Source organism: Herpailurus yagouaroundi, unplaced genomic scaffold (assembly GCF_014898765.1).
Source record: "Herpailurus yagouaroundi ecotype Mexico unplaced genomic scaffold, PumYag 221, whole genome shotgun sequence".
NCBI lineage: Eukaryota > Metazoa > Chordata > Mammalia > Carnivora > Felidae > Herpailurus > Herpailurus yagouaroundi.
Window position 1 is genome coordinate 15238803 of NW_024412452.1, and position 26010 is coordinate 15264812.

Genomic DNA, 26010 nt, shown 5'->3' on the forward strand with positions numbered 1-26010 from the left:
TCCTGTTCATTCAGAAAGTAACTGTTGGCAACTTACTGTGTGCTGGATACTTAGGATACTTGAGGGCCAACAGATGACAAGAGAGAAAATAATCTCCTAGACGATGATGCGTTTGAATATTAATGTGACTGAGTGGAAACATTGACTTCCAGGCTTCAAGTGAGGTTTCAGAGGCTGAATTATTGTCTTAGATGAATTATTTGTATTTATTTACACAGTTTATTTCTTTGAGTATTTTCCCATTTTCCCTGATCCTCCCTCAGTTTTGAGTAAGTTATATAACTCTTCTTGCTTCTATCTAATTTTGCCTCCCAGAGGACTGCTTGCTGGGAGTAGTATGGGAATATTTAGCTTAGTAAGAGGTATTTTTTAAAAGAGTATAATTGGTCCTGTTTTCCAGGAGGAAAAGCTGTTCAACCTCAGTCATACCTGTCTACTTTTATCAAGTGCACAGAAGTTCTAGAAGGGAGAAGTTACACTCCTAGGTGCAGTAATTGGGTCTCCTGCATTCATTTTGTTGCCCACAGGTCAGGAAGTGTCTAGTAAATGGTCATTTCTTCTTCTTAAGTACCCTACTGTCCCTTCCCATTTCCCTTTCCTTTCCGTTGGATGACACATCTATGCCTTTGTTGGAGAGGGAACTATTCCACATAAATACGGTAACTATTTTTTTAATTATTTATTTGTGTGTGTGTGGCGGGGGAGGGGCAGAGAGAGAGGGAGACACAGAATCCGAAGCAGGCTCCAGGCTCTGAGCTGTCAGCACAGAGCTCAATGCGGTGCATAAACCCATGGATGGCGAGATCATGACCTGAGCCAAAGTAAGATACTTAGCCAATGAGCCACCCAGGTACCCCTAAACATGGTTACTATTATTGTTGTGATAGAAAAATCTGCAGCATAACTATGGAACCACAAACTATATTTTTTCTGGTAACACCAGCCACGATCTACATTTTAAAAAGTTCGTGTCTTCATACAGTTATTGTTTGAGGCTATGAATACCAGGAACAGAACAGAGACTAGCTTGAACCCACCCTTTTCAGAAGCAGTTGAACCTAATTAACATGGAAACTCAGCGCAGTGGGCAAACAAGTGGTGTTCAGATGAAATCATGCTCCTTCCCTGAGGCCAGGCATCTAGTCCAGTCTGTAAGATTTAATGTCTATTGAAGAGAGGTATAGCTTTTTAATTTTTATTAATTTTTTTTTTGCGTTTGCTTATCTACGGAGAAAGAAAGCATGTGTCTTTAATTTATCTTTTTGTGGATCCTTTGCTAGAATCCCAGCTTCATTGAATATTTAGAATGCTTTTGCTTTAAAAGCAGAAACATGTTTGAGTAAGAACTAATTTTTCATCGTGTAGACAAATATTTGAGTAACTGGTGGAAATAATAAATTACCAGCATAAAGTGATTTCATTGCTCTTAAAAGCAAAAAAGCACTCCTGGGAATTTCACGGAAATGACTCCATTTTCATATCACTCCCATGATAGCCATTTGATCTTACTCTGGGGTGGACTGGCATGCAAGTTTATTTTTAATAAGTGAGCACCTACATATTCTCTGGGAAAACCAGTGGAGAAGTGGGTATTGGGGGAAAACAACCAAGATCTAGAAGTGATGATCACGTCCTTGATGCCCTGCCCAACTTTTTAATTTTTGTCTTCAAACAAAACTTGCTTGTAGGAACTGCCTTGAAAGACTATGTTGTTCTTTCCAAGGAGTTTAATGAGTGCTCATTATTTCGACCATTTGCACTTTCCTGTTTCTCAGATTCTAAATGCATAATCCAATTATGGTTTGTGGGTCTGGTTGGAAAACAGTCTGACTAGGGAATTTAAATTTTGAGCCACATTGGTTTTTGGGAGAGAGAACCATTGCTGGATCTGGGATGGTATTAAAGAACTGGATCTCTGAGGGGTGCCTGGATGGCTCAAGTCGATTAAGCATCCGACTTTGGCTCAGGTCATGATCTCACGGTTCATGGGTTCGAGCCCGGCGTTGGGCTTGTGGCAACAGCTCAGAGCCTGGAGCCTGCTTCGGATTCTGTTTCCCTCTCTCTCTGCCCCTCCCCCACTCGTGCTCTGTCTCTAAAAAATAATAATAAACATTAAAAAAAATTAAAAAAAAAGAACTTGATCTCTGGGTTCAGGCTGTATGATTTAATCTTAGTTTAGCCCACACCACCTTTGGGTTCTAGGAGAGGGATTTAACCAACTCTTTGCTTAAGCTCTTTGAGCTTCCTCTGCTTCATAAGGTAACAGAGAGGATTAAATGGGCTGATGCATGTGGCATTGGCATATAGCAACATCTGAATACATGTTAACTGACACTATCACGCTGGAAACACAAAAATAATAATTTTCTTGTTTCAGGATTGGTAGAAGAACACTCATAGATGGAGCCAATACATTTGCAATCCAGGTGTGGCTTTTTCTCTAACCTCACACATATGCAAAGCACTCCTTACACACATTACCGAGTTTTCTTTCTCTGGTGCACAGAAATCTTCACCGTGATGCCTCTAGAGTAGGTTAAGAAGTTTATATTCTCTTTTAAGATATTTTCCTTTTATCTGCCCAGTGATAATCATTTCCTGTACTTTGTCTGTGACATCATATTCAAAATATGTTAGTGCCTGGTCTTTCTGGCATTAAGCCAACATCACTGGCCCAGAGTTTCTGAAATCAAAACACAGATTTTACAAAGTCATACTGCAAGTTAGACATAATTTGTGTTAAAGAAAGTAAACAAAGCTGGGTATCCTAAAACACACACCACCCCTCCAAAGATCTAACTTGAATTCAGGTGAAGCTCAAGTTCTTGCACATTTTTCTGGCATTGATCCTTTTTGACTGGCACTCAAACCTTTCTTTCTAAATGTATCATATTTCTTCAACTGGGGTCTCTGGACCTCATCCACCACTGGGCTTTGTGGGTTTTTCCTAGTGTCTGAAATTAAATGTTTGTCTGGTTATTTTTTTTTTTTCTTTTGTCCCAGGAAGGCTGTCTTTGGATTTCATTAGATTCTTACCGGTTCAAAATTTTTGTTTTACCTGAGCTGGCTCTTTACTCTTCCCATACTGATATGCTTTCCGTGATCTGGAGCCACATGGCTTATCTCTACCCCTGGATCTTTTCTTTTCTGATATTTAACATTTCTGGCTTCTTGCAGTGCCCTTCCCGCCTGCTACACCAGGATTTTACACCATCATCTGTTCTGTTACCACCTCCACAATTTGTGATTTATCCTTATCCCACCTGGATGGTTACTTCCCTCAAAATCAACTTTCTTATTTACTTAAATATATTTTAAAAGGAAAACAGTGGATAGATCATAAAAAGAGTTGAGTATGAAAGTAGGGGAAGACTGTAACATCAGAGAAAAAAATTCTGTCACAGCAGAAATAGAAGCCAAAGACAGGTGATTCCAGAGCTAGGGAAAGAGGAGTGAGTCTGGGACTGGTGACCCCATAAGGCCTGGGGCTGAGAACAAGAGCCATCAGGAAATCAGTGGAAGCTGGGGATGAGCAGCCAGATATGAGGAGTCTGGCTAACCTGTGGGGAAAGGAGATAGTGCTTACATGGGAGAGAAAGGGGCACAGGGTAAGAGTGGGAGCTAGAATACAGAGTTTCTAAGATTGATACAGGGTATTGGGTGAAAGATGGTGCATAGGGTAAGGCTGTAAATGAGAAAGGAGCTTTGGAAACTGAAGAAAAGATGGAGGTTGAAGAGGGGAAATGGGGGATGGGTGAATGTGGAGACTGAGGTGATACAGGCTGAAGGTTAAAGTTAAAGAGAAGAGGCTGTGGAGAGGGAGTGCAGGATATACCAAACGGGGGGCGGGAGGAGATACCTTGAAATGGGCAGAGGCAATTTGTGTGTGTGTGTGTGTGTGTGTGTGTGTGTGTGTGTGTGTTTCATGGGGAGCAGGTACAAAGTAACAAATGGAGATCATCTTCTTAAAAGGACAAACCAGTGTCTTAATCTGTTTTTAAGTCTGGCACAGAAATCTGAAGTGCCAATCTCATATTGGCAGAAAGAGATAAACACTCTACAAACACTCTACAACACTCCATAAAAGTGCTTGAAAGTGCCACTGTTTGGGTCAGATAGCCAGGAGATACTCAGTCTACCCTGGCAGTATCTCATAGACCAGGGCAGTGGTTCTTGAACCATAGTGCATGGGAATCACCTGGAAGCCTTGTTATAACAAAGGTTCTGGTTCAGCAGGTCTGGATGGGGGTGGGATTTCTGTTTCTGAAAAGATCCTGTGATGCTGCTGCTGCTGCTGGTTGGGGACCACACTTGGAGAACTATTTGGCGAGGAAAACTGTTCCATGCCTTTTAGAGATTGTTGGAAGTGCTCTTATGCTTCTTTTAGCAGTAGATTGCTATGATATAAAATGAGGTAAGTGAACTTGCCCTTTTGACTCCAAACTTACAAGTATAAAACATTTTAAATGTGAAATGAAAACATTTAAAATTACTATTGATTCTCATCAGTGCAACAGTTCAATAAAGAAAAAAAATGTTTTCATTCTCCTCTGTTTCCTGCTTTAATATGGATTCTTAGGTTTGCTTTTTCTTTTTCTTTTTTGAGGAAGTATTATTATTTCATATTGAGTCTGTGGTGGCCACTTTATGACACGAGGGAAGGCGAAATGAAGTGGGGACCCAGGAAAATTTTCTTTCCCAACAGTGGAAAGGTGGGGATGGCTAGTGGTGAAGAGGTTTCTGCTGTTCCTGGGCCAGGATGCTCCTCTGGCCTGGCAGCCTTGCCATGGGGGTTGTCGCCTTGGGGCTTACAGCCCTCTGCCCACTTTGGCTGCTCTAGCCTTTCCCCTGGGTCCAGGTCTGAGCTTGGAGTGCAGGGAGGACCCTTTGGGGGAAGGGCAGGGAGCCTATCCAGTGCTCAAACAGAACCGAGCTGACTGCATCAGAAACCATCGTGTCACCTTGAGCATTTCTAATGATGAATCCACACAATGCACACACCCCAACAGATGCTGGCAGGGTAAACAAAAGCTTTTGAATATTAGCATAAGATTCACATTTTTCTTTGCTTAGACTGGACAGAATTGTCCTTGCTCTTGATAAAGGATTCCAGGGATTGAGGCAGTGATTAAGAGAGTTGTTTAATCAGAGAAGGGAGATGGTCCAATCAGTAACTAATAAAAATCAACAACATAAAGGATGTTGGATATTGACTTCTTAGCACTCCTCATTTTCAGCCATCAGCGACCTATGTGTATTGGAAGCTGTAGCTGTCCATTTTTGATGTTTCCTTCTTTAGAAAAGGGAAAAAAAGAGATACCTAGAGCAAATCAGAATGAGAGACTGAGTGCTCAGATGTAGAGCAGTCAGATAAAATGCAGGATGCCCAGTTGAGTTTGAATTTTAGATAGATAATGAATACATTTCTGTATGGGACATTCTTATACTTCTGAAATTGAAATTTAGCTGGACATCTTCTATTTTTATGGGCTGAGTCTGGCAACTCAAGAGAAAAGTTTCTGTTTTGAGAGCAGACTCAACATTCAAGGCTGAGTTACCACTTGTCCTGCTTAATGCCATCCAGAATGTTGAGATTCTCCAAGTACAAAGATGCAAATTCACAAGTGGTATGTGGTATTTATGAATTCATGTGGGTCTTAAGAATTTAGATTTATAATCTTAGAAAAGGAACAAAAAAATTAAGGTTGGTATTGACAGAAAGCCAAAAGTGACTCTTTCTGTACTTTTTATGGCAGTCAGCTAAAGCTGTGATTTGACAGACTGTAACAGTGAGTAACAGATGGGCCACCTTTGGATTATCTGTGCTGTATTCAACACCTCTTTGAACAATAATTATAATTTGTTGGGGGAAAATATCAATTTAAAGGTCAAGTGCTTTCATAAAAAAAGGTGATTATTCAGTATTTTCTACTTTGAACACACCAGGATTCATTGTATTACTGTCTTTTGTGCAGCACATATATGCTGAAAAATGGATCGCTTAATTATATGATTATCTGTCTTCAGGGAGGACATGTGAACATGAATGGGAGCTGTCAAGAGAGGTACATTGCTTTACTTGTGATTCTTAATCTATATCTATAGCCATTACAGGTTACAAGTTGACTTTTAAAACAAATATCTAAAATATAAATTACTTTTACAATGCAAAGTGGGCATTTTGGTGTAAAAGAGCTCCTTGAGCTGAAAAATGGACACATTACATGAGTGAGGCTCCAGGCTCACTCCTTTTTTTTCCCCTCTGATTTTTAGTCATCAGTCTAGAAGAGGCGCAAGGGAAGACACAGCCTCCTAATTAACCGGGGAGAAAGAGGGGCAAAGGCTATGCAGTTAACCTTTATAATTGAATCACCAATTACAGTGATAGAAAGGAATACCGCTTTGCAGTGAATCAGAATTCTGGGAAAATCTCATGAACATTCCAGGCACTGTGAAAACCAGAAGATTGGAGAAGTTAAGCATATGTGCCAAACTCCATTAATCTCTTTGTGTGTTTTTGTTAGTCCTCTGGGCTTCATTTTGGAGAAGAGGTTCAGTGTACAAGAGAAAATTAAGTCAGTAATGCTGGTGTAAGCTAAAATCAGCAGGGAAGCTGGGTTCAGAGGCAACGACACAGGAGGTAGATGATAAAGGTCTTCTTCTAAAGGTGCAACTAGATGCAGACAGTTCCAAGTGACACCCTTGGTAAACTCTTTCAGTGGTCTCCCAGTCTTAGAGCCAGTTAAGCTTTGATTATATATTTTATGACAAACAGTTATGTAGTTGCAGAAGACAGAAAAACAAAATGCTGTCCAACTGTACTAAGGTTGCAGTATATCTACTTACCAAGGGATTCCAACTGAGGATGTTCAGCCCCGAAGATAAAGTCATTGCTTCTGCTTCCAAGAGCGTTTAATGACTTTGAACATCATGTTCAGGGTCAGTTCCTAATATGTAACACCAACCCCCGATCCTGTTCTTGATGGAATGAAAATAATATACACCTTATGTTTCTATATGTCAAATTAATCTAATCCACTTCCTATCCTCATAAACTTATTTACACATGCACCATCTTGGACGGGGTAAATTTGCCAAGAAGAAGAAAAGTCTCCTTACAAAGCTGAAAATATTTTTGCAACCCAAAGGTGAGCACCAGACACACGAAAATAATTCATTTTGTGAAGATCGCCAAGAAAACCTTGTTTTGAAATCCCGGTGCCCGTGATTACATCATGCCAGGTGAAGCATCCACCGATGGAAACAATGGATAGACATTTGCTCTTCTCCAACTCAGCTGTCTGGTTTCAAAGGGATTTTTGTTTTTATTTTTATTTTTTTGCCTCTCTTGGCTCCGAGTGGCTGCAACACATGGTAAATCTTTAACTTCAAGTGTCCTTCTGTGGTGACCAACTAAAATATTAGCAAAATAAATGTTTTATGGGAAAATGTTGGCAGGAGCCCCAACAGAAACAGGTGGTATTGGGTTATTTCAATATAATGTAATGATACAGCCAGGTTTCCATCTGGACAGCATGTGGTTGGGTCTGCTCAGAGAGAACCAAAGAGTGTGAGTATGCACTGGGGAAAGCAGCGATGCACAAGTGTGCAGCTAGATGGCTACTTTACAAAATAATAGTCTGAGCTCCGGGTCCTCTGGGTTAAATATTTTTACTGTCAAAATCTGAATTTCTTCATAAAATATTAAAGGTGAAGCAAACCTCTGACATGCAATACTGAGCTGTGTAATTATAAGGCAGTTCCTGGAAACCAAAGAGAGTGTGCATTAAAGCAAGGCGTTTATTATAAAAGAGTTCATTACCCTTGGAAGTGAAGACATGTTTTAGAGGGAGCCTCAGAACAGAGAAGCTTTTTAGCAAGGCTTACCATACTATGAAAACAAGGTTCAGCCTTGTTGGTAAGAATGCATTTAGAAAATAAAGAGAGAATGGGATTAGTTCACTGCTAAGGGCCTGATCGTGATCCAAAGCTAAAGAGATGTATCCTTAATTTACCACCAGGGAAGAGTCTTTCTCCCTCTTCCATAAAATTCCTGCTTCAGGCACTTCAAAACACATGGAATTAGGAACACTTGGAACATTTGGTTTTGCACTCAGCTCTCTGCACTGTGTATTCATGCTAAGCTCGATAATAAACTCTTGGCTCAATAACTCCCTATATGTATCCCAGAGAGAGGCATCAAATTATGGCTATGTGCAGAGGTAGATCCTCTTCAGAGGCACTGAGACCTCACTGCCTGGCTCTCTCAGCTCTAGCCAGAGGAAGAAGACAGGAATATGCACACAGAGAGTAAGCAAGTTGGAAGTGGCTTGCAGTTTCCTTGATGCCTACTGGAAGAGTCAGGCAGTCATGGGCACCATCTCCCAAGATGAAGGAGTCCCTTTGACTCCTGGGTACTTGGCCAGGAAAGCCTGGCTTCTAGAGAATTAATTGCAGCCACTAATTGATAGTGCAGCAACAAGGAGACATTCAAAGCAAAGGTCTAGACGTAAAATCGAAGAGCTGATGGAGAATAGTGATGGAACAGTGAAGGCTCAGCAAGAAGAGATAATGAAGTGAAGAACTTAATGATGAGCCCTCATACCACTTGTACTCAGAGCGGGGATCCATTCAAAAGGCTCTTGCCTGTTTTACTCAGAGAGTGGACCGCCCTACATTATCTTCTTCATTTTCCTAGATTATTAGAAGAGATGGTGTGATGAGACCTGGAAGCTCTGGAGTCAGATTCTTTTACTGTCTCTATTGTGGGGCTGGACTGAGGCTAAGGAGAGAATGGTGCCCTAGAGGACAAGGCAAGTTGTACTGTGGACCCTGGCTTACTTAGGAAAATGGTTTTCTCCATCTGGAGCATACCTGATACGAAACAATAAAGATGCTTCTTAGTTCTTTTCTCCAAAATGTGTTCGGTACCAATTGTATGCACCACAGGACTTTGGATTCTGTGGGGTGCTAGAAGGTGGTGGCAGACACAGTCTTCTTAGTTGAGGAGTTTATGGTCTAAAGAGGGAGAGTGTACACCCAGAGGGGAACTGAAATTTGAGCTGCCCAAGGGTGTAGGCTCTGTCTTATTCTTCATTTTACTCTCCATCACACAACATATAGTAGATGCTAAAATAAATGCTGAACTGAACTAGACTAAAAGACAGGTGATGGGGTTTGGCGGGTATCTGGTCACATGTCTTAGAAATGTCTTTTGAACTCTTTGGTGGGTCTCAATTCCTCTGTGTAGAATGAAGAGTTAGACGACTGGATCTATCTCCCTTCTAGCTCTCAAATCCCTAGGTCCTTAACTGAGAGAATATGGAGAAGACAGTATATACACTGAAGTGCCAATGATTATAGGTAACAAGTCCTACCATTTGTTAATATCTCCTACGTTAGGTAGGATTTAATCCCTACCATAAATCTGTAAAGTTAGAAGCTTTGTATCCATTTTTCAGATGAGTAAACCCATTCTCTTTTCCAAGTTCACATAGCTGATGAGTGTTGGAATTGGGATTCCCCAAACTCAACTATATCCGACTCCAAATACTGTGTTCTTTCCGCTATATATCAAACTGCCTCCCACCTCTGTGCTAAGGAAATATTGGAGTGAATGTAATGATTTAAGAGAGAGGTGGAGAACTTTGTAACCAAGACATGATTTATGTCTCAGATTTAACTGCTTGGCTTTTTAGCCAGGTGGTGTTTTTTCAGTCTTTAGAGATTATCTGAGATTGGGGCAGGTTACTGAATTAATTGCACAACCATTGAAAACTCTGAGTATCTTGCCTTGGAGTTCTCTCCCTGAGTTCTCTTTTCTCCTGAGTTCTAAACTATCCAGGCCTCCAAATGTAATGACACCGGTTCTTCCTTAAGGAAAAGTAAATACTTTAAGCCATAGAGTAAAGTGAGTGGGCTTCTCCCAGTCAGGGAGGAGGCTGGAGCAGAGTCTGTGTTTTGTAGGTGGGGGAAGCAGTGGTATTGACCTGTGGACCCCTCTTGCCCTTCCGCTGGCCTGTGGTGGCTTATACTAAGAGGCAGGGGGAGAAAGGGAGGCCAGGAACTTTGTGGAGAAACATAGTGACTCTGGTGCCCCTTGAATTGTCATTTGGCTCTACATGGCGTGGTTGAAGTGAGGAAGGCTACCTCACTAAGCTTTAGGCCATTGGGGAAATTGTCCATACAATTCTTCGATGTTGTGGTGACAAAAAATCGGATGCAGATGTAGAATTTGGGTGGTCATTCTGAGAACTTATTGAAAATATTGCTAATGACTAATATTTATGAGCACTTAATATGTGCAGGGTCTTATGCTAAGTGGTTTTCAGGTGAGAAAATTGAAGCTTAAGAAGGTTGGGTAACTGGCCAGAGGTCATAGGAGGTAGGAAGGGTGAATCCAAATCAGTTCCGTCTTGAGTCTAAAACTCAACCTCTTAATCATTATGCTTAAGTTATAGCCCAAATGTAGTGCTGTATAAATAAGGTAGTGAATGTATGTGGTACCAGTGGGGTAAGTTGGGACTCATGGATAATCATTTAGTCTGGATTAGAGGGGCCTTTCCTTTTGCCATGGCGAAATAAGTTTCAGATGTATTAAATATGAGAGCTAAAAACAAAAGCAAAACACAAATCAGTAGATGCAATGGCAGAAGTTTGTAAATATAATAAGTGATGTTACAAGGCAAAGAAGGACTTTATAAAAATAATTTAAAAATATGACAGAAGATGGATAGATTTGGCCACAAAAACCCTCCAACATTTCTAAATATCAAAACTATGAGGAAAGTTGAAAGACAACTGGAGGAAATGTGTATAGTCTTTTGTCAGCTAAAAGGTGCATATCCCTAAAATATACTGCATTCTTACCAACCAAATAAAGAGACAAACACTCCAATAGAAAAAAGGTTAAGATCATGAATAAATAATTAACTTCTCTGTTAATAGAGAAGAAGTACAAATGGACAATCAGCAAATTAGTACAGGCTTAATCTCACTAGCAATAAAAAATTAAATTTTAATTCATATGTCTTTTTTTTTAGTTGTCAAAGAGAAAATAAGCTGATAAGGACATTAGTGAAATTCACCACACTTTGGGACATTTTCATATATTTATGGCAGATTGTACTTGTACAACTTATCTGTAAGGCATTTGTCTGACATGTATCAATGTTTTAAATTTGTTCACACTCTTTGTCCTAAATTCTACATCTAGTAATTTGTTCAAGAAAAATCATGTTAATAAATGTATGCAATGGCTTGCCTCTAAGGACAGGTATTGAAAAATGAGAAACAATCAGAATACTCAATATTAGAGAATGGTTAATTTAAATTTTTTACTTTCATCTGAACAGTAGGGAATCTAATAGAATTTATCCAGTCACTCAAAATAACTTTGCAGAATATTTGATGCCATGGAAAAATGTTTAGTATGCATTCCTTAGTGAAAAAGTAGACTACTAAATGATATACATTTTTTTCTAGAAATTATATGTTTACACATTTCCTAAAATGACTAGGAAAAAAAGACACAAAGATGTTAATAGCGTTTATCTCTCTGACCAAGGAGATTATACACACACACACACACACACACACACACACACACACGTGTATATGTATATATATTATGTACATATATATATACATTTTTTTCCTTTTTGGTGTTTTTTTTTGTAATTTTAAAATATTTTACATGTATTTTTTGTAACCCAGAACAAAATGGTATTAAAAAGTAGACTGCCTATTTTCTATATGGTTTCCTAAGACATGGTGTGTTTGTGTGTGTGGGAGGGCTAAGGACCAAGTGCTATGAAATATATCACCTGAAATATTGCTTTCATTTCTAGTGTGTTATTACAGTTTTGGGAAACCTAGTGTATTCTAAGGAGCAAAAAATGCATGTAGACGCAATTTTACTTTGAGAATTCCAAGTTAAGGCAGAGAGCTATTAATTTATTGCATATATGAATATAAAAACTAGACAACAAGATGTTAACTTGACCTGTGAAGTGGATTCACTTATGGAAGCAGAGGTTGGCACGGGTCTCTCCACACCTTCCAGTGCGAATTGGACTGACATCTGGATTCTCTTACATTCACATTTTCAGTTTTCAAGTCCCACTCCACCTTATTTAACCAGATTGAAATTTAGGACTAGAGTTTAGTAATTAACTAATGTGTGTGTGTATGAGTGTGTGTGTGTGTGTGTGTGTGTGTGTGTGTGTGTGTGTGTGTGATTATATGTGAGGAGATGGGCATTACAAGCTTTTTGTTTTGTACTTTTGAGGTGAAGCTTATTGCTTTGATTAGTTAATGTTCTAATTTGGGTTGAGTTTATCAGCTCTGTTTATGATCACTTTTTCAAGAGTTTAATTAACTACTTACAGAAAAAATCTATGCCATGCAAATTCATGCCTTATTAAATCCTGGCTGGAGACCGTTTAAGGCAGGACTGGGATCTCCTTGCTAGTGGTCTACTGGCCCCATTGTCTTCTGCAGTTCTAGGGCTAGGAAGTAGAATTCTGGATTGCTGAACCCCAGAATCAGAACCCTGAGCTTTTAGAGTATGTTCTAGAGGTCCAACAGAATGTTTACCTATTACCGTGGTCAGGGAAGGATTACTAGGCAGTTGGTAGAGTTCATTTGATACAGTCTTATATTATCTTTGGAGAATTCAGAACAACTAATGTCTCTTTGCCTCTCCCTCCAACCAGGTGTTTTTCTGGTAGTGTTTTTATTTTGTATTTGTATTCCTTTGCAGTTTTCTCTGTTAGATGTCAATCTGTGTTCAAATGAGCCATTTTATCTAATCAAATAGAGGTATCTTAAATTTTATCTCTTATATCTAGATAAGAACAAGTCCACCCAGCTGTTACATCTGCCCACATTAAAAAACAAAACAAAACAAAACAAAACAAAACAAACAAAACAAAACAAACAAGTATTCTGAGCACCTGGGTGGCTCAGTTAGTTAAGCATCTGACTTTGGCTCAGGTCATGATCTCACAGTTCGTGAGTTCAAGTCCCACATCAGGTGAGCTCCAGACCTGGCTTTGGGTGAGCATGATCCCTGCTTCGGGTGAGCCCTTCTTCCCTCTCTTCCTCTCCCTCCCTCTTTCTCTCTCTCTGTGCCCCTTATGGGATTCTCTCTCCCTCTTTCCTTCTCTCTCTCTGCCCCTCACTCATGTATGTCCCCTCTCTCTGAAAAACAAAAACAAAAACAAATAAAAAAAAAACCCAAATAATTTTTTTATCATTTTATAAAGATTTTAAATAACACTAGAATAGACATAGGAGACTAGCCCGTTTGCCCTCTTGAAGTTTGCTCGACAATTAATTTCTACCTGTTAAGTGTCATATGCTCCATGTTATATCAGCAATATAAGATAAGAAAGTTAAGACAACATGGAAATGTTTGTGTGAGTCAGTATTGGGTGAATTATGAAAGTTCAGATAGATTCCATCTGTTTTTTTCCTCTGTACACTAGTTACCTAAAGTGTCATATATGGGAAGGGAAACTAACTAGGATTTGGATTTTTTTGGATTTATATATTTCTCTAGTGCTGAATGGTGATATTCTCAAGTCAGACCATCTCAGTTGCTCTTTGTGGGAGCAAGAAATGGTGCAGTATGTTTAATTTGGCAGCCAAGAACCAGTGAACTACAGCAGTGGCAGAGTGGTATGGAAGCTCTTTGCTCTGGCTTGAAAAATGCAAGCACCTTCTGCTAGATAAATCAATGTGGAGTGGCCCCAAATCAAGTGCCTTCATATCAAAGTGAGTGGACTTCATTTTAGATCTATGGGGAGAAGAGAAAGTCTAGAGGATTGGAGAAAATCCAAACCAGTTCATCAGCCCTTAATGTTTTCAAGAACATTTTATTTTGCTGCAGTATCTAGTACAGGGTTGAAGGCTGCCTTGGTGAGGGATGAAAAGCAGAGCTATTTAGGACTGGTGACTTCATAAGCTTTAGAATATGGACCCAATTAAGCTAAAGACCTTGAGAAAGGTGTGCCTTTAGGGTATTTATTACAAGTCTAGAGTATTGTAAAATTAAATAAATCCTTCTCTCTAGAAGGAACATCCACATTTGTGGCCATCTATAAGAAACATACTGATTTGTTAATAACTTTGTGTTGGAAAGCTCAACTCTTCACATTTTTAGCACAGATCTGGAACACTGTTCTTCCAGGGTCCTTTGTGAATAGTGGAAGTCTGGGATGTGTATATGAATGCAAGGTGAATTGCATTTCGCTAATAGTAATTAGGTCAGGAATAACAGTAGCTTATATAAATTATGAGTTTTTCTTTTTCATGTAAAAGAAGTCTGAAGACAAGCACTAGGCTAATGTCATGACCTTGTGGTGTCCTCAGAGTCCTAGGTTCTTTCCAGCTTCCTGTTCCTTCATCAAGAGGATGGCTTCCATCCCTGGAGATGCTTCTTGGTCCAAGATAACTACTGGAGCTGTAGTTATCATCACTTCCATGCCTATGTAGGGGATGAAGGGCAAAACGAGGAGATCCTAGCTGTCTGTCTCTTTCTTAAGAGAAAATCTCTTCTTGTAACTCATTTTCAACAATATCCATCTACACATCATTGGTCACTCTGACCTGTAAGGGCATATTTTAGCCAGGCAATCCCAACTGGATTCTTTTACCAAGGAAGAAGGGAGAATATACACTGATTGGGCTATTAGCATCTGACAAATCAGGAGTGCCAGGAACCTATGTGAGGCACTTCCTGAGCAAACCTGCCTGCTCCCACTTCTGATCCTGGAGGCTTTAACACCCTTTCTCAATAAATTCAGAGCCTCCCAGCATCCTGTGTGATACAAGACTAGTTCATCTATAAAATAGGCACCCTCAGAAAGGTTTACCAGGGGCCCCGGGGTGGCTCAATTGGTTAAGCATCTGACTTATTTTTGGCTCAGGCCATGATCCCACAGTTGTGAGATTGAGCCCCATGTTGGGTTCCATGTGTTGACGGTGTGGAAACTGCTTGGGATTCTCTATCCCTCTCTCTCTCTGCTCCTCCCCTGCTCATGCTTTTTCTCAAAATAACTAAACTTTGAAAAAAAATTAAGTGCTTCTTTTTGAGAGAGAGAGAGAGGGAGAACTGGGGAGGGGCAGAGAAAGAGGAAGTCAGAGGATCTAAAGCAGGCTCTGCACTGTCAACACAGAGCCCGATGCGGGGCTTGAACTCCCCAACTGTGAGATCATGACCTGAGCCAAAGTCAGGCACTTAACTGACTGAGCCACCCAGACACCCCAATAAACTTTTTTTTAATGTTTATTTATTTTTGAGAGAGACCAAGCGTGAGTGGGGGAGGGGCAGAGAGAGACAGACAGACAGACAGAGAGACAGAGACAGAATCTGAAACAGGCTCCAGGCTCTGGGCTGTCAGCACAGGAGCCTGATGCGGGGTGAAACTCGCGAACCGGGAGATCATGACCTGAGCTGAAGTTGGACCCTTAACTGACTGAGCCGCCCAGGTGCCCCAGCTTTTTTTAAAAAAGGTTTACCTTGGGGAGCCTGGGTGGCTCAGTCGATTGAGCATCCGACTTTGGCTCAGGTCATGATCTCATGGCCCATGGGTTTGAGTCCCGTGTCGGGCTCTGTGCTGACAGCTCAGAGCTTGGAGCCTGCTTCCGGTTCTGTGTCTCCCCCTCTCTCTGCCTCTCCACCACTCGTGCTCTGTCTCTCTCAAAAACTAAGTAAACATAAAAAATAAATAAAAATTAAAAAGGTTTACCAATTGGCTATGGGATACACAACAATCTAAAGAGGAAGGCAAGGGGCGCCTGGGTGGTGCAGTCGGTTAAGCGTCCGACTTCAGCCAGGTCACGATCTCGCGGTCCGTGAGTTCGAACCCCGCGTCAGGCTCTGGGCTGATGGCTCAGAGCCTGGAGCCTGTTTCCGATTCTGTGTCTCCCTCTCTCTCTGCCCCTCCCCCGTTCATGCTCTGTCTCTCTCTGTCCCAAAAGTAAAAATAAAAAAACGTTGGAAAAAAAAATATTAAAAAAATAAATAAATAAAGAGGAAGGCAAAATAAAAAATAAAAAGGTTTACCAATTGGCTGTGGGATACACAGCAATCTAAAGAGGAAGGCAAATTGGCCCTGGATGCTGGAAGTAGACATCAAAGGCAAGAGTGTAAAAACACAATTTGAAATATTGTCATTGATGTAGCCAGTTCACCTAGACAACAGGATGTGGACATGGTTAAGTCTCAGATCTCTGATTTATCCCCAGCACAGGAGTTTCCAGACTAATAGCCACTTTTTACTGCACACTTAATAGGGCCAGGTGCTAACCATCCATTATATCTAATCCTCATATGACCTTGCATGGGAGACATTGATATCCCAGTTTTTCAGCTAGGGAAATTGGAAGTCAGGGGGTTAGATCACTTACTCAAGTCACACAGCTCATAAGAACAAGAGTAGGGAGGTGGACCCACACCTCTGACATCAAATCTGTGTCTCTCTCCTCTGTTGCAGGCTGGCGATTGGATGCTGGTTTAGGAAAGACACTGAGATTCTGTAGAAAAAAATTTGATGGCCTTGTTCTCATGATGGGAAGTGGTACTTAGGATGGGTTGAAGTATCCCTGCTCCTGATCGATGGCAACTGTTCCCTGACCATTCTCCATTGCACCCCAGGTCCACTGTTGGGTGTTCAGAGAAGTGAATTCCTGGCCTCTTATTTTCCTCATTGGGTCACATTTTGTGCTACCTTCATCCCCATGTGCCACTCTAGAATGGAGAAAGGCATCATAAAAGCAATCAGTATATATTCTCATATTTTTTCTTCATCTAAAAAGATGAAGTCATGGCATATGGTCAGATTGCCAGCACTGTTAATAATAAACCTCATATAATTAAGCACTGATTTATTCCTTTATATAAGTGAAACAAATTGCTTTAACTGCCTTTGCTCAAGACCATCCAGTCAGATGGATTATGAATAGGAAGTTGAAACTAAAAATTATGGGTGCTCATATTTCACTGTGGTGGAGGTTTATTGGAGGTACAATTAGAACCCTAACTAAATGTGTCCTGTGTCCCTTTTGATGGAGAGATCAGATATTAATCTGGGGATATGACTAATTCTCAACACAGCTGCTCTCCTTGCTCTAATATTCCTGCTTTAGGTTCAAAACCTGGAAACATGTTTAAAAAATTGATCAGAGCTTATAATAGCAATAATCACCTTGAAATTGGTTGTTACTCTGGTTAATGAACTGAGTAGTAGAGCATAAGCCTCCCTCTGTGTCCCTCAGGCCTTTAACTAACAAGCTGGTTGTTAACCACTGGGTTTATTAAAAAAAAAGAAAGCTCTCTTTAGGGGACTGAACGGGGAAAAAGTAGGAGGCTGAATATTTTCACTCATGATCCTTTGACAGCATCAGCCACCTCCAGCAGCCAGACCCCTCTCCCACCAGAGCCAAGGCTGGGATGACCCAATGGAGATGCCCAAAGAGTGGTCCAGGAGCTTTTTCGAAATGCGAAATCTCAAGTGCCATCCCAGACCTGCGGCACAAGGGTCTGTATTTTAATAAGATCCCCTGCTGAAGAAGCCCTGAGCTGGGTGACTCCCCTTGCTCCAAGCCCCAATTTATAAAACTGGGACCTCATATCACAGGCTTCTCTGCAGACTCTCATAAGGTCTCAGCAGACCCACTGTTTCTGACCTCAACTGAATCCCCACAGAATAAGGCAACATGCACCAAAGCATGGATCATGACAACTACTGGGGAATAGACCCTTCATAAATAGCTATTTAAAAAAGCTATTTCCCCAAAACTCATCTCCTTTTAAGGAAGAATTTCTTACAGAAAGGGGAAGCCCGGCTTTGTAAGGGTGCTGGGATTGTCAGGCAGCCTCAAGTGGTCAAGGCAGTCCCTGTGGTTCAGATGTTATCAAGTAAGGGGCTCACACTCTTAGAATGGTTTTGTTCTAATTTGATATCTTAGTGGTTAGATTAGACCTCTTGCCCTTCATTTAAATGCCACTGACAAAATTACTTGCTTAATGTCTGAAGAGAAACGCTCCTTTTCATAGAGCCTGCGGGCTTCCCAAGACCCCTAAGCAACCCTTTCCAAGTGAGTGGGGTTCAACTCTATGCTCTGCTTCAGGTCTAATGAGCTGCTGTTTTATTTCTTTGCTCTGTTTCCTTTTCTAACTGTCCAGGGCAAAAGATTTCCTCAAAACCTTAATGAAACCCAAATCACAGACTATGTTTTATTGATGTGCGTGCCACTGTTCTGGAATGGTGGGATGATAGGTGAAGGGAGCAGCTTCAGGGAGCCATGGAAGGCTGTGGGAATGACGTCATGGGCTAGGGAGGCTGTGAGCAGTTGGAGGAGAGATTCTCCTGCAGTTTGGCGTCCACAGATAAGCCTGGGAGTAAAAAGTGACATCATCTGGGTTAAGCAGAGCATTGGAGATACGAAATATGAGGAGCCAGCTGGGGCCAATCCACTTCCTCACTCAGACCCCCAGAGTCACTTAGGTTGTAAGTCAGGCTCCGTGAAAAGACGTTGGGGTGAGCTGTGCACAGCAGTCCTACCAGGATGTCATTTCCCCACCGCTCATGATAGAAACCACCTCTCCCCGGGGCGCCTGGGTGGCGCAGTCGGTTAAGCATCCGACTTCAGCCAGGTCACGATCTCGCGGTCCGTGAGTTCGAGCCCCGTGTCGGGCTCTGGGCTGATGGCTCAGAGCCCGGAGCCCGTTTCCGATTCTGTGTCTCCCTCTCTCTGCCCCTCCCCCGTTCATGCTCTGTCTCTCTCTGTCCCAAAAATAAATAAACGTTGAAAAAAAAATTTTTTTTAAAAAATAAAAAAAAGAAACCACCTCTCCCCTTCCCTTCACTTCCTTTGTGGTTTTTGTAGGTGTTGGGTCACTCAGTGTGTATGCTGCCCTCCTCCCAGATTTACTGGAATTTAATTTTTTTCACTCTAAGGAAGGTAGCCCCTTAATGACCCCTTATTTCCTTAAAAGGAGGGATACCTTTTATGATTTGTTGGTTGTGAACTGGATAATAATGTGATTCTAGGTTACTTTTCACCCATAGTGATTCTTTAAAAATTTTAAGTTACAAAGAAGTCTCATTTTGTACTTCTGCATTGCAATTTTTTAGGAATCCCAGCAAAACAGCCTTTCAATCTGTGTTGTATTCTGTAAGACATTTCATTTTCTTTAACGCACATTGTGCCTTTTCTCTTTTTTCAAAACTGGAGATTTGTAGACAGTTGCATAGTGTTGGATTTAGAAGGACCCTGTGTGGGAGCTAGTCCAGGTCTCTCATGTAATAGAAGTGGAGCTCTAGCTTTAGTGGGGTTGCAACTTACACCAGGTCACAAAACTAGTTGGTGCCAGTGTTAGAATCCTGTTTCTCCTTTCTTATACTGGATTTTGAAAATTGTACAACGAAAGAATACTTAGAAGGAAATTCATTCTTTGTCCAAAATGTAGCAATTCCCTCCCTCCCAATACTCTCCCCACCCTGCCCATTGCCATTTATCTATAGATTTTTTTGCCCATTCAGAAATTTAAAAATATAAACAAATTAAATTTATTAGTGCTTTTCTTTATGTTGCCTATGCATTTTTGTCATATTTAGGAATGTCTGTTATACTCTGAAGTTATTTTGAAAAATGTTTTTTTCTAGTGCATTTATATATCATAGAAAGGGCTTATAAAGTAGCAAACTGCTACCACTCTATACCTCCCTTGCCTTTCTTTGTTTTCATGGCACTTGTTATTCTAGACCTAATGGAATGTATCACAAAAGGAAGGACTTTGTTTTGTTCTTTACAGGACTTTGTCCATAGTAGATACGTCAGAAGTTTTCATTGTTGAAATATTTTATGGGTTTTTTTTTTGCCACATTTAAATGCACTTGGAATTTATTTTACAGTAAGGAATAAGGTAGGTCTTCAATTCTACTTCTTCTTCCCCCTTTAAGTATCTCCCTTTTTGTCTTTGGTCAACTTTTTCATTAGTAAGTTCATTCTTTCCCCATGAATTTGAAATATCATTTTTATCCCATAATACCTACCTGAATTTATTTGAGGACTATGCCTCATAAATATCCTAGCTTCTTTAATGTGTTTTTCTCCAGTTAAGATTATTGTGTGTGTCATTTTATCGAATCCTCCTGATTTCCCTACCCTTGTGGTTGTTTTGATTGGGATTGGACCCTACTCCTTCTGACTCATAGTCTAGGAGTAGTACTCCTGGACTAAATTAGCTTGGAATATAAAAGAAGGCATCTGAAGAATAAAGAAAATCATTATCCTCAACAGGATTAGATATCTGAATTCAGAAATAACCAATGGAATTGCATTTATTGAAGATATACTATCATATTTCATTGAATGAAAGATAACATTAATTACAAAACATTGCTTTATGTACCATTAGAAATTTTAAAAGAGAGGTGCCTGGGTGGCTCAGTAGTTTAAGCATTGGCTCAGGTCATGATCTCATGGCTCGTGAGTTTGAGCCCCACATCAGGCTCTGTGCTGGCAGTTCAGAGCCTGGAGCCTGCTTCAGATTCTGTGTCTCCCTCTGTCTGCCCCTCCCCTGCTCACGCTCTGTCTCTCTTTCCTTTAATGTTTTAAATAAACATTAAAAAAATTTTTTTAAAGACATTTTAAAAGATTGTCAAGTTAACTATGTAATACCATCAATTGTAAGATGCATTCACTTTCAAAGATGTTAAAATGTGAACAAAAATGTGTCTTAGAATCAATGAAAGAGATTAGTGGAATGTATTATAAAAAACATAATAGGAAATTTTCTTGCATAGTAATTTTTGTACTCTTTTTAAATGCTTTTCAAAAATCTCATCTTGTTTGTTCCTTATTACTTCTCTGTGGTGGGGGAAGGACCAGTGTTTTAATTCTCAGTTTATCTGTAACAACAATAGCAACATGTATGCAGCAATAACCATGAGTCAGGTGATATTCTAAGCCCAAGGTCATAAAATAAAGGGTAAAGTGATTTGACCCTGAGAAATTTGGTCCCAGAGTTCATGTTCTTTTTTTTTTTTTTTTTAAGTTTTTTTCATGTTTATCTTTGAGAGAGAGAGCATGAGCTGGGGAGGGCAGAGAGAGAGAGGGAGGCACAGAATCTGAAGTAGGCTCCAGGCTCTGAGCTGTCATCACAGAGTCTGATGCGGGGCTTGAACTCACAAACTGTGAGATCATGACCTGAGCCAAAGTCAGACCCTTAACTGACTGAGTCACCCAGGCGCCCTCAGAGTTCATGTTCTTAATCATAAACCTGCATGTGATGAGGAACTTGAAACCCAGAGACCTTAAAATATTTCCAGGATCTCTGAGTGGATTCTGACTCCTACACCGGCATGTTCTACATGTCACCATTTGAAAAATGTAATAGTGAGCACCCTGGGTCATTATATTTTTAAACCTTTGGTTTTAGCTCAGAGGGGTCTACTAGTCTTGGCCTGTGGTGTTACCAGGAAGGATGATGAGTAGGAGAGGGAGCATTCAAGCTCTTTAGACCAGAGACTTAGAAGATCATTTAAGTAATTTCTAAGTTCTCCTTTCCAATCTCAGCAGTTTACAAAACTATATACAAGATAGAGGCTGGTTATTGGCTTGAAGTATATTTCTCTTATACTTTTTGCTTTTGTTATTTCTGCCTTGACTATAATAAAATATCTACAGTCAGCCATGTGTTCATCAGAACTTTGGGTTTCTTTCCTGAGGCTCTTGCTTTGTTTACCCCAGGTAGAATCACCAACAGTGGCAGCTCTCTCTGAACAGAACTTCCCACTGAATTATACAGAACTGATTTCAGTTGACCCTAAAAGGACAGTCCTTATAGGGTGAGGGATGCAACTTCTTTCCTTGGAGTTAATTATGGTGATTATCTGCATGTCTGTGTGAGAGATTTCTGTGCTTACCTGGAATGATTCACTTCCTGAAATATCAACTCAGATATCTAAGTTTTTGAAGTCCTTTCCCTCCACGAAGGACTCAAGGGCATGTAAATGAGTGATTTGTGAGTATTCACTTTGCTTTTTGGGGTATAGAACATTCCAGATGGAATGAGACAGCAGCAATTGCTTTTACATCTTTATTTGGACTTTTGGTGCCAATGCCTACTTGAATAAGGATCAGGTTGCCTTTCTCCTTGTTGTGGAGAACAGATTTCCTTTGTTTTAAAACAAATATGGATGAACCACTTTCTCTAATGCTTTTACAGAGATAGGTGTCGGGATGCACCAGGTTACCCTACACTCATCATTAAAACTGAAAATAGAAGTTACGAGAAAGGAATTTAGGCCTAGCTAGTTCAGGCCTCATCAGCCCCTCCCCAGTTCCATTCATTAATCCCTCTTACAATGCCTTTTTCTCCCCGTTTTATCTCGGAGTCTAACTGACTGAGATTTTGGAAATGAACTTTCCTGAAGTGTTTTGGACAGTGTGTCAGAAGTTCAAGATCACGGCTTCTCGACTGGCCATCAAAGAGAAGGGAAATCTTCTCTTACAAATGGGAATTTGCTGCAGTCTCATGTGTTAAACCTTAACCAATGAGCCCTAAGAATAGCTCCCCAACCTCATTAAAAAATTAAACAATTTCAGATAGAGAGTTATCCATGAGGCAAAATATTGCTAAAGTAACTGGTGCTCCTCCCTGGCTCTGTAATGATTTCTTAACCAAACCTGAGGATGCCTCGGTACGTCTTCCATTGCTCTGCCTGGAAGCCATGTCACTGGTACAGAGGCTGATTCCATTTTAGTGGTTTGATGTGACCCCAGAGGCTATCCTCTGGAAGCTGACCACCAGGCCTCCATGGGCTATCTCAGGGTTTTCCCAGCATTCTCTTTCTCAGCAGGGTTGTGGTAAAGGAAACTATATTGGCCTCTCTTAACAGGAGGAGTATTTACTTTAAGCTGTGATTAACAAAGGTGTGCTTCTTGAGATGGTGAATTTTTCCATTGTTTCTCTCTTGTTGAGGACCCCCCCCCCCCCCGAAGTATTTTGAATTAAATAGTTCGGTCCTGAAAATGTTAATTACTATAATTTATTGGAGAACTCAATATCAGGATTCAGTTTACTTTGAAACATTGCAAATACTAAACACACATTGCCTCTGTGTGTTCAGCAATGGTGATTTTAATATGGTCAGTTGTTATTGTGGCTATGAAGCCTTATTAGGGTCCTGTAGAACTCTCTGGAATGTGTAGATTTTTACTCTAATTGCAGGCTATGGCTTGGCTTCTGCCATACATTTATAGCAGAGGCTAAGTGTGTGGATTTACAGTAAGTTTCAGCAACAGTTGAACGAGGCAGTAAAACTAGTAGGTAGGGGTTGGGTTTTGGTCACAGACTGTGGGTTAAATCCCTGCTTCCCACTTACTATCTTTATGGTTTGAGGCAAGTACCTTAATCTCTCCAAGTTTTGTCCTCTTATTTGTGAAATAGGAAAATTAAAATAGAGGTCTGTATTTGTTTATCTAAAACTTTTGGGGCTAGATGTATTTTACAATTCAGATTATTTGATACCTTAGAAAAGTTAACTAGTATACATACTCTATTTGACATTAACCCCCCAGCAAGAGCAAGGCCTGGGTGGTATTCTGTAACCTATTAATATTTCTGGAGCAAAATGGATAACTATTCACACTAAATAAAGATTAGGAATAGGCTAACAGCAATTAAAATTAAGTTCAGATTTTATTGTCAGGTGAATTTGTGGCAAACTTATGAACAAACTAGATAGTTTCAGGGGTTTTTGGACTTGGGAGTTGCATATAAGGGATAATAAATTCGCACTTACTCTTAAAGTTATTCTTCTTAAATAAACTATGTGAAAAGTGCAGTGGTTTCTATATAATAACTTCTCAGTAGATGTTAGCTGGAACTGAGGTTTTAATCTTCTTGCTGGAATCCACTTCCTTAATGTTAGTTTGTCTCTGAGCATTTTGGCTGGTCATTTTGTCTTTGGGTCACCCTGTAAATATGTGTTGTTTCCAAGTACAGTGAAAGCTTGGATTGTGAGTAGCTTGTCGTGCGAGTGTTCTGCAAGACGAGCAAATATTTCTAATAAATTTTAACTTGATAAATGAGCAATCAATTTATCAAGTGTCTTGCAATAGGAGTAGTATGTGTCACCAAATGTCACATGATCACAACCGAGCCAATACTTCTCTCTCCCTCTCTCTCTCTCTATCTCTCTCTCTGCGGTATTGTGGGTGATTGTCAATGCAATGTCACATTTCTGTGAAATCCTCAAAGGAGGAAAAAGTAAGTGTCATTTAACAAGATTCCTTGTTAAACCTGCACGAAAAGAAAAAGATTCCATTGAGCCAATAGATAGCAGTGATTCCATTAGTGGTAGTGAAAGTCGTCCTACCAATCCTGTCTCTTGTCTCCCTCACACCAGTCATGAAGGTTTTCAAAGGTAAGTACAGGTTAATTTGTTTATTTTCTTCATATTTTGTATTTTCTTTATTATTTTGTATTATATTACAGTATTATGATCATTTTTATATGGATATTTTTGGGTTGTGGCACGAATCATCTGAGTTTCCATTATTTCTTCTGGGGAAATTCGCTTTGATATACAAGTGCTTTGGATTACAGGCATGCTTCCAGAACGAATTATGCTTATAAATCAAGATTTCACTGTATACCCAGATGAGAAGTCTTTTACTAGCTCTGCCTTTTAAGATGGTTCTTCTGTTCCACTAGTTCTAGAGAGCAGCAGGCCCATTGAATTTTCTGTAATGCTGGAAACGTCCTATATCTGTGTGATCCAATATGGCAGTCAGTAGCCATGTATGGCTGTTAAGCACTTGAAACGTGGCCAGTGTGATTGAGAAACTGAATTTTGAATTTCATTTTATTTTAATTAATTAAAATTAACATAGCCACATGGGAGTAATGGCCACCACATACTGGGCAGTACAAGTCTAAAGAGACCTGGGCATGGGGTTTCATGCTGAGGTGACCTTGTCCCCTCTAGATGCAGAATTCTTTACCCTTAAGCTGCTGAAGTTGATGCAGAACTTCTCCTTCATTTGTTTGTTTCTCAAGTAGTTTATGAGTGTCTGCTACAGATCAAAGTTTGTGTTAGGCACTGGGGATACAAAGTTTTTGCGCTAAAGGAGGACACACATATTTAAAGCATACATTTGTGAGAGTATAAAGTAAACATTTAAACACATGAACACTCTCTAATGAATCCAGTGATAGAGTTGCTGGACACACAGCCAGCCTGGTGGAGGGTCAGAGGAGACCTCTTGAGAAGGAAGTGTTTAACTTCCTGTACAAGTAGAAGTTAGCCAAGGGCAATGGGCTAAAGGGAAGAAGACATTCTAGGTGAGCATAAGAAGAGACATGGAAATGAAAACCAGTGTGGTATTGGGCAAGCTATCCTTTGTTGATATGGCTAGAGTGGCTGAGGTTGGGACTGGTGGTCAGTACATGCAAGGCCTTTATGCTACTGAGTTCTGAGAGGTAATACTCTGAGCCTAGGCAAACTCGAGAAGTGGAGGCTCACTCTTTCATAGTTTCAGTTAGGATTAGTCAGGAAAGCAAAAATCTATGCTACATACTTCAAGATGGAGGAGGTTTCATGTTGGAGATTGGAGTCCTATATAATGCTTAGGGTCTAGAGAACAAAGTTAAGGCCACTTTGAAGAAATTCAGAGGATTACAGGAGGACACCACCAATCATCTCTTGGCTGTCTGTAGCCCTGAAAACCATAGGCAAGAACCCACCTTGGCTGTTTGCTCTCTTCCAATGCCTGTGTGCCCTGCTGCAGCTGAAGGACAGTGCTCTTCCTTCCCTTCTGCCTTCCAAATCTTATGTCCGTTTCTTTCAGTGGTGGAATTTAGCAAAGAAATCTGTGAATTGTAGTTTCCAGGCCTTCCACTCTTGAAGTGCAGGGAAGGGCTTAGATGAGCAGGACAGCACTGGGTAGTAATAAATAGTATAAGATACAACCATTTTCTGAAGTGGC

General features: G+C 40.4%; 2 long non-coding RNA genes across 3 annotated transcripts in view; one reads left to right on the forward strand and one right to left on the reverse strand.

Annotated features, from left to right (window-relative positions):
* LOC121019084 (uncharacterized) overlaps nucleotides 1-26010 on the forward strand; it is a 266048-nt gene that overhangs the window by 176691 nt on the left and 63347 nt on the right. The window lies entirely within an intron of this gene.
* On the reverse strand, nucleotides 2144-12485 carry LOC121019083 (uncharacterized). Of its 2 annotated transcripts, XR_005785436.1 has the most exons (4): nucleotides 12388-12485; nucleotides 8875-9018; nucleotides 6847-6978; nucleotides 2144-2683 (listed from the first exon to the last, which is right to left on the reverse strand). It is a non-coding gene; the product is annotated as an uncharacterized LOC121019083 (long non-coding RNA). The 2 variants fall into 2 exon arrangements; XR_005785437.1 differs by lacking the exon at nucleotides 8875-9018.